Raw genomic sequence first — 10955 nt, 5'->3', positions numbered from 1 at the left:
CAAATAACTAAAGCAATTGTTACCATCCACCTCTCGTGTCTCCCCTTTTCCTCATAGTTTGTAAGCTTGCGAGCAGGGCCCTCACTCCTCTTGGTATCTGTTTTGAACTGTGATTTCTGTTATGCTGTAATGTCTATTGTCTGTACAAGTCCCCTCTATAAGTTGTAAAGCGCTGCGGAATATGTTGGCGCTATATAAATAAATGTATTATTATTATTATTATTATTATTAATACATTGGCCTCACATCACTTCACAGATATGGCTCATAACATCCAATTCATAAGAAATATATTTTATAGTAGACGGCCTAGACATCTCCCCATCATCGCATGTCCCCTATGGCAAGGTCTTGTAGCCAATCATAGGCAGCAAAATCACCTAGATAAAAACAAATACATAAAATTAGGAACATAGCCTAACAAATCAATTCCCAATTAAAATAAAAATAACCTTTCAATGTCTTCAACATTACTATGTTAGACAGAAAAACCATCCTCTATACAATTGCATGCATCTTAAAATCTACGTTTAAACCTGAAGGTCCGAGTGTATTCAGTTTATAGATCCACATTAGTTCCCTCTTCTTAAGGGCTTGTTCCCTATCTCCACCCCTCCTATCTATTGACACCCTATCTATAATTTTGAATTTTAAATCTCTTTCAGAGTGGTTACAATCGATAAAGTGCTTTTGGTACAGGGAGATCGGTTCTCTTCTTTCTAATAGTATATCGGTGCTGGTTCATCCTAACCTTGAACTCACAGGTCGTTTCCTCAACATACCATAGATTACAGGGACAAATCAAATGATAAATGACATAATCCGAGTTGCATGTCAAATAATGTTTGATTGTATATATTTTTTTCGTTATGGGATGTTCAAAAGTATCCCCCTTGTCCATATGTGTACAATTCACACAACTTAGTCACGGAAAGCAACCATTTTTTCGGGAGCCCGTTAGGAACATCTGTTTGCTCATCTTACTTGGACCTATATCTGATTTTGATCAAGTAATCCTTTATATTTTTGTTCCTTTTATATGAATATAGAGGTGGCAGTCTCAACTCTTTTATATCTGGCACACATTTCCCCAACATCCCCCAATGTTTAGTTATTACATTTGCCACCAATTTGCTCTCCTCACCATAAGTGGTAACGAATGGAGCACGTGTTTTTTTGTTTTTATCCCTCTCTTTTGTATCCATCTGTATAAGTTTAGTTCTGCTTTCTTGTAATACCTTCCTCTTGGTTAATTCCAACAAATTTCTAGGGTAACCTCTATCCATAAATTTTTTGACCATTGAGTCTACTGCCGTATCTAAATTTTCTCCTTCACAATATGCCTTACTCTCAACATTTGACTTAACGGAATTGATTTTATCATAGACCGTGGATGTTGACTGTCAAATAGTAGTAGATTATTTTTATCTGTTTTTTTTTTTTACAAAGAGTGTAGTACTCAATTCTCCCTTGTCTAGACTGGCAAGTACATCGAGAAACTGAATATTTTCTTTAGACATAACCAATGTAAATTTGATAGTATCATTGATAGTATTTAAATACTCGTGAAAGTTCTCCAATTCACTGAGACCCTGTCCATAGGAGGAAGACATCTATGTACCTCCACCACACCAAAACATGTCGGAAGTGGTGGGATACATAGATGAGGTCCTCCTCCAGGACTTCCATGACCAAATTTGCATACGCGGGGGCCATATTGGCCCCCATGGCGGTTCCACGCTTTCGCGTATAAAACGCATCACCAAACATGAAGTAATTCCGTTTTAAAATGACTTCCAAAATTTTTAACAAAAAAGTTTTACCTTCCAGTGTGCACCTTGACACATCTAACTTGTTTCCCACTGCTCTCAGACCCTGTTCGTGGTCAATGGACGTATAAAGAGACACCACATCGAAGGATGCAAGTGTCACATCTCCTTCTTGATGTAGTGCCTCTAATTTATTCAAAAAATCAGTCGTGTCTCTAATATATGACTTACATTGTTGAGCCATAGGGTTGAGGATTTTATCAAGAAAGATGCCCATTTTGTTGAAGATGGAACCCACCCCCGACACTATAGGTCGCCCTGGAGGGTTGACCAGTGTTTTATGAATTTTCGGATTTATATAAAGCACCGGAGTGCGTGGATTGTTCACAAATAGTCATATAAATCCTGGTCTATCACACCCCCCTCCAAGGCTTCTTTCAAACAATTTTTAATCTCCTTATTGATTTCAAACTTTGGGTCACCCCCCAATCTCTGGTACACACTGTCATCATTCAATTGCCTTAAAATTTCAGCCACATACATTTCCTTGTCCATGACGATGACTGCTCCCCCCTTATCTGCGGGTTTCACCACAATATCGCCGTCATGGACAAGTTCCTGCAGTGCCTCAAATTCTTCCTTCAATATGTTTGGATGTGCATATTCCTTTACTGCATTATTTTTTATTTGCTCAATATCTGATTTAACTGCCACCTCAAAGGCCTCTCTTACTGCTGAATAAGATGGTGGAACAAATCTGCTATTTTTCTTTAATTGTACAGAATTTAAATCAAATTCACTAGTTCTCATCTTTGTATTCGTGTCTTTACCATTAAACCATTCCCTTAATTTAATCTGTCTAAGAAAGCGTTCAATATCAAGTTGTAACTCGAACCAGTCTATATGTGCACATGGGCTAAAACTCAACCCTTTACTTAGTACAGAGATCTGCATGTCCGTTATTACCTTTTTTGAGATATTTACTATGAGGTCTGTTCCCTTTTCCTGAGGTTTATTGTCTTCTGGGGTTGTACTTTGGATTTTTCTGGCTTCTTTTTGCCTCCGGTGCTGGCGTCTGCCCCCCCGCCTTTTTCTTCTACTGTTGTTTTGGTCATATCTATAGGAAACAAATTCACCATTAAGACATTTATAGCCACTATTGTCAATGCTAATCCTTCCTGTTCCCACAGGACCTCTGTTCTTCCATGGCATTTTTGACTAGTCCATTTGCCAAGTATAAATCCGACCAGTCTCATAATCTCCAACGTCCCTGCTCCATTTTATTTTTTCTTTTATTTTCCTCCAATTCTCCCCGGAATTTACAAATATCTTTATCCACTTTTTCTTTAAATGATGTCCAATCATCTTTATTCAAAAGTTCCTGTATTTTTTCCTTCAACTCCCTTGTGCTATGTTGCAACTTTTTAACTTCATCTTGCAAAAACTCAACATTTAATAACATTATATCCATGGCATATATATTTGATATTTTTGTGAATCTATTGCAAAATGCCGCATTTCCAAAAAATAGATTTGGGCGGATATTGGATCTCAGACCTCTTGGTATTTTGCGCTCCCTTAAATAATGTCCCAGTGTTGTCAAGTGTAACTGTGAACTATTCAGGCGCTTCATATCATTCATATACTTATGTTTTAATTCCATATGTGAGGGAATTTTTAAAAAAGCTGCATCCCCCTCAATATTATTCAGTATACGTTCTTCATCATCCACAGTCGGCACCAGCACCACGTGTTCTGGCTGCCGCTCTGCCGCCCCCTGTGTTCAGGAAGGGACGCGTCGCACAGGACTGGTATAAAAAAAAAAAAAAAAAAAAACCTTGCTCAGGTGCCGCCCCCCCGCCTGTCCCCGCCCTAGGCACGTGCCCTCAAGTGCCTAGTGGCAAATACGGCCCTGCTCCACAGTATAGTTGAAGACACCTGGTTCCATGGTGTATAAGTCCATGTCCCCAAAAAATGGCTTAAGGATGTTGAAAAAAGTCAAAAAAATCAATAAACTCAAAAAAATTCTATATGTGCAAACATTTCCAGACAACAACATGGTAACCAAAAAATTGGAACAGCACAACTTGTGCTGTTCCAATTTTTTGGTTACTATATAGATATATAGATATATAGATATAGCTGCTGCTGGGCTGTATATATTAAAAGCTGCTGTTGGGCTGTATATATATGAGGGGCTGCTGCCGGGCTGTATATATCAGAGGCTGTTGCGGTGCTGGCTGTATATAGAATAGAGGCTGAGGGGCTGTATAACATGTATACACAGCACTATACTGACTGTAAACAGGTCCACACTACAGTATATACATACAGTAACAGACAGACACACATGCACACAGACACAGATCATACTCGCCCACCGTGACATTGTGAAGACTGACCCACTTCACCTCTGGATCTTCAGTGACTGAAGATCCAGAGAGAAGTCCTGCCGAGCTCGGTGGTGGAGAATCCTCTTCTCGCTCCGACATCGTGGCTCCGCCTCCTTCCTCAAAGGTGGCTGAACAAACTCTCATCTGATCTAATCCCAGGGAGCGATCATATAGCTGAATAGGTAGCGCCTAGAAGCCTCTGTTGGGACCAGAGAAGGCAGCCGCATGCCATAAGCTAAGCATTATATACAGGGAGGGTAATACGGAAGTCTGGCTAGGCTAGCCAGGTCAGTGGATGCTGACGCAGGTCAGGTGCCAGGACTCTGCTGCTCTGCGCCAGCCACTGAGACATAGGACCAGGGCCGGACTGGCCATAGGGCACTTCTGGCAAATGCCAGAAGGGCCGGTGCCAGTGGTGGGCCGCTCAATCCGCCGCCCCCGCCGTCGCATTCAACTATACCGGCGTATAGACGCCGGTACAGTTGAATGCAATGATGGAGGAGAGAGCGTCTACAGACGCTCCTCTCCCATCATTCCCCGCTCTGCCTCTGACACTGCGGGTGCGCGATGATGTCATATCATCGCGCACCTGCTGTGTCCCGGGCAGACTGCAGCTGCTGAGACAGGAGCAGGAACCAGGAAGCAACGCTGGGCACGAGGAGAGGTGAGGAGAGTTTTTTTTTTTCTGGACTGTGGGGCCATTCTCGGAGGAGGTGAGGGGAGGAAGAGAAGAGATGTGGGCTGTATATAGTTCTCTGTGGGCTGTGCTCTGTCCTGTATACTGCTGTGGGCTGTATATAGTTCTCTGTGGGCTGTGCTCTGTGCTGTATACTGCTGTGGGCTGTATATAGTTCTCTGTGGGCTGTGCTCTGTGCTGTATACTGCTGTGGGCTGTATATAGTTCTCTGTGGGCTGTGCTCTGTGCTGTATACTACTGTGGGCTGTATATAGTTCTCTGTGGGCTGTGCTCTGTGCTGTATACTGCTGTGGGCTGTATATAGCTCTCTGTGGGCTGTGCTCTGTGCTGTATACTACTGTGTGCTCTGTGCTATATATAGTTCTCTGTGGGCTGTGCTCTGTGCTGTATACTGCTGTGGGCTGTATATAGTTCTCTGTGGGCTGTGCTCTGTGCTGTATACTGCTGTGGGCTGTATATAGTTCTCTGTGGGCTGTGCTCTGTGCTGTATACTACTGTGGGCTGTATATAGTTCTCTGTGGGCTGTGCTCTGTGCTGTATACTACTGTGGGCTGTATATAGCTCTCTGTGGGCTGTGCTCTGTGCTGTATACTACTGTGGGCTGTATATAGTTATCTGTGGGCTGTGCTCTGTGCTGTATGCTACTGTGGGCTGTATATAGTTCTCTGTGGGCTGTGCTCTGTGCTGTATATAGTTCTCTGTGGGCTGTGCTCTGTGCTGTATACTACTGTGGGCTGTATATAGTTCTCTGTGGGCTGTGCTCTGTGCTGTATACTACTGTGTGCTGTATATAGTTCTGTGGGCTGTGCTGTATATAGTACTCTGTGGGCTGTGCTGTATATAGTACTCTGTGGGCTGTGCTGTATATAGTACTCTGTGGGCTGTGCTGTGTATAGTACTCTGTGGGCTGTGCGGTGTATAGTACTCTGTGGGCTGTGCTGTATATAGTACTCTGTGGGCTGTGCTGTATATAGTACTCTCTGGGCTGTGCTGTATATAGTACTTTCTGGGCTGTGCTGTATATAGTACTTTCTGGGCTGTGCTGTATATAGTACTCTCTGGGCTGTGCTTTATATAGTACTCTAGGCTGTGCTGTATATAGTACTCTGGGCTGTGCTTTATATAGTTCTCTGTGGGCTGTGCTGTATATAGTTCTCTGTGGGCTGTGCTGTATATAGTTCTCTGTGGGCTGTGCTGTATATATTACTTTGTGGGCTGTGCTGTATATATTACTCTGTGGGCTGTGCTGTATACTACTGTGTGGACTGTGCTGTATACTTCTACGTGGGCTGTGCTGTATACTACTGTGTGGTCTGTGCTGTATACTACTGTGTGGTCTGTGCTGAATACTGCTGTGTGGGCTGTGTTATATACTACGCGAGCTGTGCTATAGTATGCAGGCTGTGCTGTATACTATGCGGTTTGTGCTATATAATATGCGGGCTTTGCTATATACTATGGGGAGTATATTATATTCTATGGGGGAGGCCATGTTATGTACTATGTGGCTGTGTTATATACTATTGTGGGGGTATATTATATTCTATGGGGGAGGCTGCGTTATATACTATGGGGGGCTGCATTATATTCTATGGGGGGCTACATTATATATTATGGGGAGGTGGGCTGTATTATATTCTATGGGGGTTACATACTCTGGGGTGGCTGCATTATACTCTGTGGGGTGGCTGCATTATACTCTGGGGTGGCTGCATTATACTCTGGGGTGGCTGCATTATACTCTGGGGTGGCTGCATTATACTATATGTGGGCTGCATTATACTGTATCGAGGACTATGGGGAATACGTTATACTATATGAAGAACTATGGGGTGCATTATACTATGGGAAGTGAATTGTACTACATGGATGACTGTGGCGGTGCATTATACTATATGGAGCACTATGAGGATTGTATTATGCTATATGGAGGACTATGAGGATTGTATTATGCTATATGGAGGACTATGAGGAGTGTATTATACTATGTGGAGGACTGAGCAGTGTATTTTAATATATGGAGGACTATAGGGAGTGTATTATACTATATGGAGGACTATGGAGCACATTATAATATATGGAGGACTATGGGGTGTATTTTACTAAACAAGTAAAATGCTGCATATTCGGATTGTTTTTGCTGGAACAAAAAGCCTTGTTGTCAGCAGCACATTGCCAGTGTAAACTGTAGATGTGCTGCTGGAAACATGATACTGTATGGTGATCTATTAGTGATCGTTCTGTCTCATCATTATTCCTCAGCTGGTGGAAAGAGGCCGGGAAACAAGCGTTGAACAACTTCAGTATTGTCGATCAAACTCGTTTAGCGGCCTGAACTCAGCGCACGTAAATACAACAGAAAGGCTTCTGTGTGATGTGCAATATGTTAGCATTTGGGGACCCATTTTAAACTTTGCCTAGGGCCCCACTTTGCCTAAAACCGGCCCTGCCTACAAGTGTACAAAGATATTATGCAGTCACCATGTGACAAGTGGGCCTGTGTAACTTCAAATGCCAGGGCTGAATTTTAGTCCCAGTCCGGCCCTGCATAGGACAGTAGCCAGGTCCCTACACTTTCAATAGTTTCTCTTTTGTTAAATGTTCCTGATCATTAGAAATGGTTCACAGCAAAGAGACCTGTATTTTACATGTTTTGAGATATTTATCCCTATATTGGTGGGAGGCCCCCGCTTGGTGGGTGACCCAGGGCCCCTTGGGCCCCCCTTAATCTGGGCCTGGGTTCTTTACAGTTAGAGCAGTCGGAATGCCGAGCACAAGAGGTACTAATGGCCGACACTATGACACATCATCACTAATGGCTCACACCTTAACCACTTAAAGTTTAAACCCTTTAATTAATGCCTTAACCCCTCATATGGACCTGGAAACCTTGTGTGTGATATGTATGCACACGGACGATAAAAACGGACACACGGACAGCACACGGGATGGCCTACGTGAGCACATGGACACGGATAACTCCGGTACCGATTTCTCCGGTACCGGAAATATCTGGACGTGTGGGACAGGCCTGAGTCTGTAGAAAACATCGGACTGCACTCGGATGTCAGTAGATTGCAGACATTGAAGGCCATCTCCACTATCTGGTTTTAAATTAGAGCAACAAACACCAAATATCACATATAAAAAATGTATACAGATGGATAAATGTATGTATATTATGACTAGTCACACTTAATCGTGCACATTGAGATTTCTCCACATGTTTTGCACATGCACTTTAAGTGTGGATATATCGATTTGATTTGTTATTCATTACCACATACAAAGTGCAAGAGTGCAAAAAAAGTACTGGAGGAATTGGATATGGGGGTAATATACTTTTTAAGGGTCGCCAGGTCAAGTATTCGGCACACCCCAACGTGCGTCTCGGTAAAAGTTCCTTCGTCAGGGTTTTTTTCCAAAACGTGCGTGGTTACGGAACCAGGTGACCCTTAAAGGTATATTATCACCATTTCTAATTCCTCCAGTACACTTTTCTTGCACTCTTGCACGTTGTGCATGAGTAAGTGTGGATATATCAAATAACAAATCAAACTAGATGGGCATTTCCTGAAGGAAATACATGGTGCTTGAACAGCGCTGCCAGCTTTACAGCAGCACTTATGACACACAGGAAGGGGGGGCACTTACTTTTCACACACAGGACGGGGGGCACTTACTTTTCACACACAGGACGGGGGGCACTTATCTTGCTTATATACAGACATCCCCCTATATACAGACACAGTACATTTGTCTAGCTGCCATCTTTGTAAGGTCAGTGCACCTGCGCTGTGGCTTTAATCTATGTCAGTTGTGGGTCATGGAAAGGTCGCCATTAATTCCTATGAGAAATTTTTTTTAAAATATGCGATTTTAAAAAAAATCAAAAAACAAAAAAAACTACAAATCGGATCGACTCCTAAAATATACAGCACACCTGTCCCCACCGAGGGCTTCGAAACGCTGCCTGAACGGGGTCTCTACGCCGAGCGGTTCGGGCCGCATTGATTGTGGAAAACACAGAGAAGAATAAAATATAAGAAATCGGATTACAGTATGTTGCTTGAACCTACAGGGTTCAAGCACCATAATCATTACCACATACATTTTTTTTTTTTTTTTTTTAAAGTATTTACAAAGTTTATTAAAATTTTAGTTTTTTCGGTTTTCAGATCACACTTAAAATAAAAAGATAAAGTGCCCGGTGTATATAGTAAGAAGTAATATTATAAACACAATATAACAGTTACAATACATTTATTGCACAGAGGTTACTCTTTTGTTTTTGTGAAATCAAAGGGCTTCCACCACTGTGCAAACTGTAAAACCTTTTTCCTCTGATCGTCAAAGTTCTCTCGCACGGCTTTTCTCCAGACTCTGGGCTCCAGATCCAGCATGCCACCGATGATTTCCTTGCCAAAATAATGTGGGAACTTGTTATGGTCTTCGATAATGTGCGCAAAACCTCCTTGTAGTCCAAAATCCAGAGAAATAAGGCAAGCCTTTTGGAACAGATCGCCGAACATCCTTTGTAGACAGCTCTATTAGCTTCTTATTCATAGACCATTCCTCGACAGATTCCAGAATTGCTTTCTTGAAATAAATAGGTGCCATATCTCCCACCTCCTTCGGCAGGGGAATACATTTATAGACCAGATGAAAGCGTTTTTTTAAGTTTATGTTTGTTTCCAGAAAGACGCAGTCCAGTCCGTTATCGGCAAATAGCCTGACTAATGTTTTACGGAACATCTGAATTTCATTCCATAGGTCTTCATCAAGAAGCGTCGCTGCAGTGTAGTGTTGTAAAGGAACGATCAGACAATGTCCCTCCGTGAGGGAAAGGTGGTTGGGAAGACACAAATATACCTTCACTCCTATAGCAATGATCAGGTGCTTTGGCAGCTCAGCATTATCGAAGCAAAATGGACATTTTTCCATTCTGGCAGCCAGTCTCCGATGCTCGGCCATGGCTTGCCGCCTCTCTCTTTCCTCTTCCTCATTTGCTCGCTCTTTCTTTGCAGCTTTTGAGACAAACATATCGTCCAGGGTGTAGTAATCCTGGTCAGTCTTCTCTCTGAGCTTGGCTGCCATTCTCAGGTATAGCTTGTTCTGGTCTTCGGCTGTTCCCATCTTTTCTCTCTTGACCAGATCTTGAAGGCTCTGATGGTCATCATCATGGAAGTAATGCACCCTCTCCTTGTCCACGTGTGTCTCAACCAGTTGTCTTTTTCGCCTTCCTCCCCGCGGCTCTGCAGGACCCGCCATGGAGTTTACTGGCCACGCTCTACCAGACAGGTCCGTTTTCACCAGCAGAACTTCTTGCTCTTCTCCAGCTTCGGATTTCTGGGATTTTTCTCTCCTTTCTTTCTCGTAGTCTTCCAGTCGATTTCGCTTTTGCTGACGAGCTTCTTCCAGTTGAGCTTTGAGTTTTGCAGCCATCTCAGTGTTCCCCATTATTTCCGCCTTTACAATCTTAGCACTGAGCTTGTTCATCTCCTCCTCACTGTGTATTTGGACAGGTTGTGGTTTTGCTTTGGGTCGTGAGGATGTAACCACCAATCGACCAAACCGCTGCATGACCAGCTCTATCCTCACCTACTGTATCCTCACCCATCCCTTGTAGATTGTGAGCCCTCGCGGGCAGGGTCCTCTCTCCTCCTGTTCCAGTTGTGACTTGTATTGTTCAAGATTATTGTACTTGTTTTTATTATGTATACCCCTCCTCACATGTAAAGCGCCATGGAATAAATGGCGCTATAATAATAAATAATAATAATAATGTTGGTGGGCTTTCTAAAAGGGGAATAAAGCTCCAAGTCTTCACCTGTGGGAGATCACTCAGCTCTTTCCACTTCTGGAAAATATTCAGGCAATGTCCACTTGTCTCAAAAGAAACTTTATAAAGCCCTTGACCAGCATTGTCTTGCAGGAAATAAAAGGACTTCAATGAGAAGTCTCCAGTTCAATTCTATTCAAGTCCAGTTTAACCAGTGAACAAATGGTGTTTTTTACACCTGAGACTTTGGCTCCAGCCATGATGAGATTTTAATTAACTCTTGCCACCCGAGGAGATCCACCTTATAGATCATG

The 10955-nt window shown here is 42.8% G+C and overlaps 1 pseudogene; it reads right to left on the bottom strand.

Annotated features, from left to right (window-relative positions):
* Positions 1–9136: 9136 nt before the first annotated feature.
* Positions 9137–10442, bottom strand: LOC143817789 (CWF19-like protein 2 pseudogene; annotated as a pseudogene).
* Positions 10443–10955: the final 513 nt, after the last annotated feature.

This window comes from Ranitomeya variabilis, chromosome 3 (assembly GCF_051348905.1).
Source record: "Ranitomeya variabilis isolate aRanVar5 chromosome 3, aRanVar5.hap1, whole genome shotgun sequence".
NCBI lineage: Eukaryota > Metazoa > Chordata > Amphibia > Anura > Dendrobatidae > Ranitomeya > Ranitomeya variabilis.
This window is presented reverse-complemented; position numbering and strand designations above follow the sequence as displayed.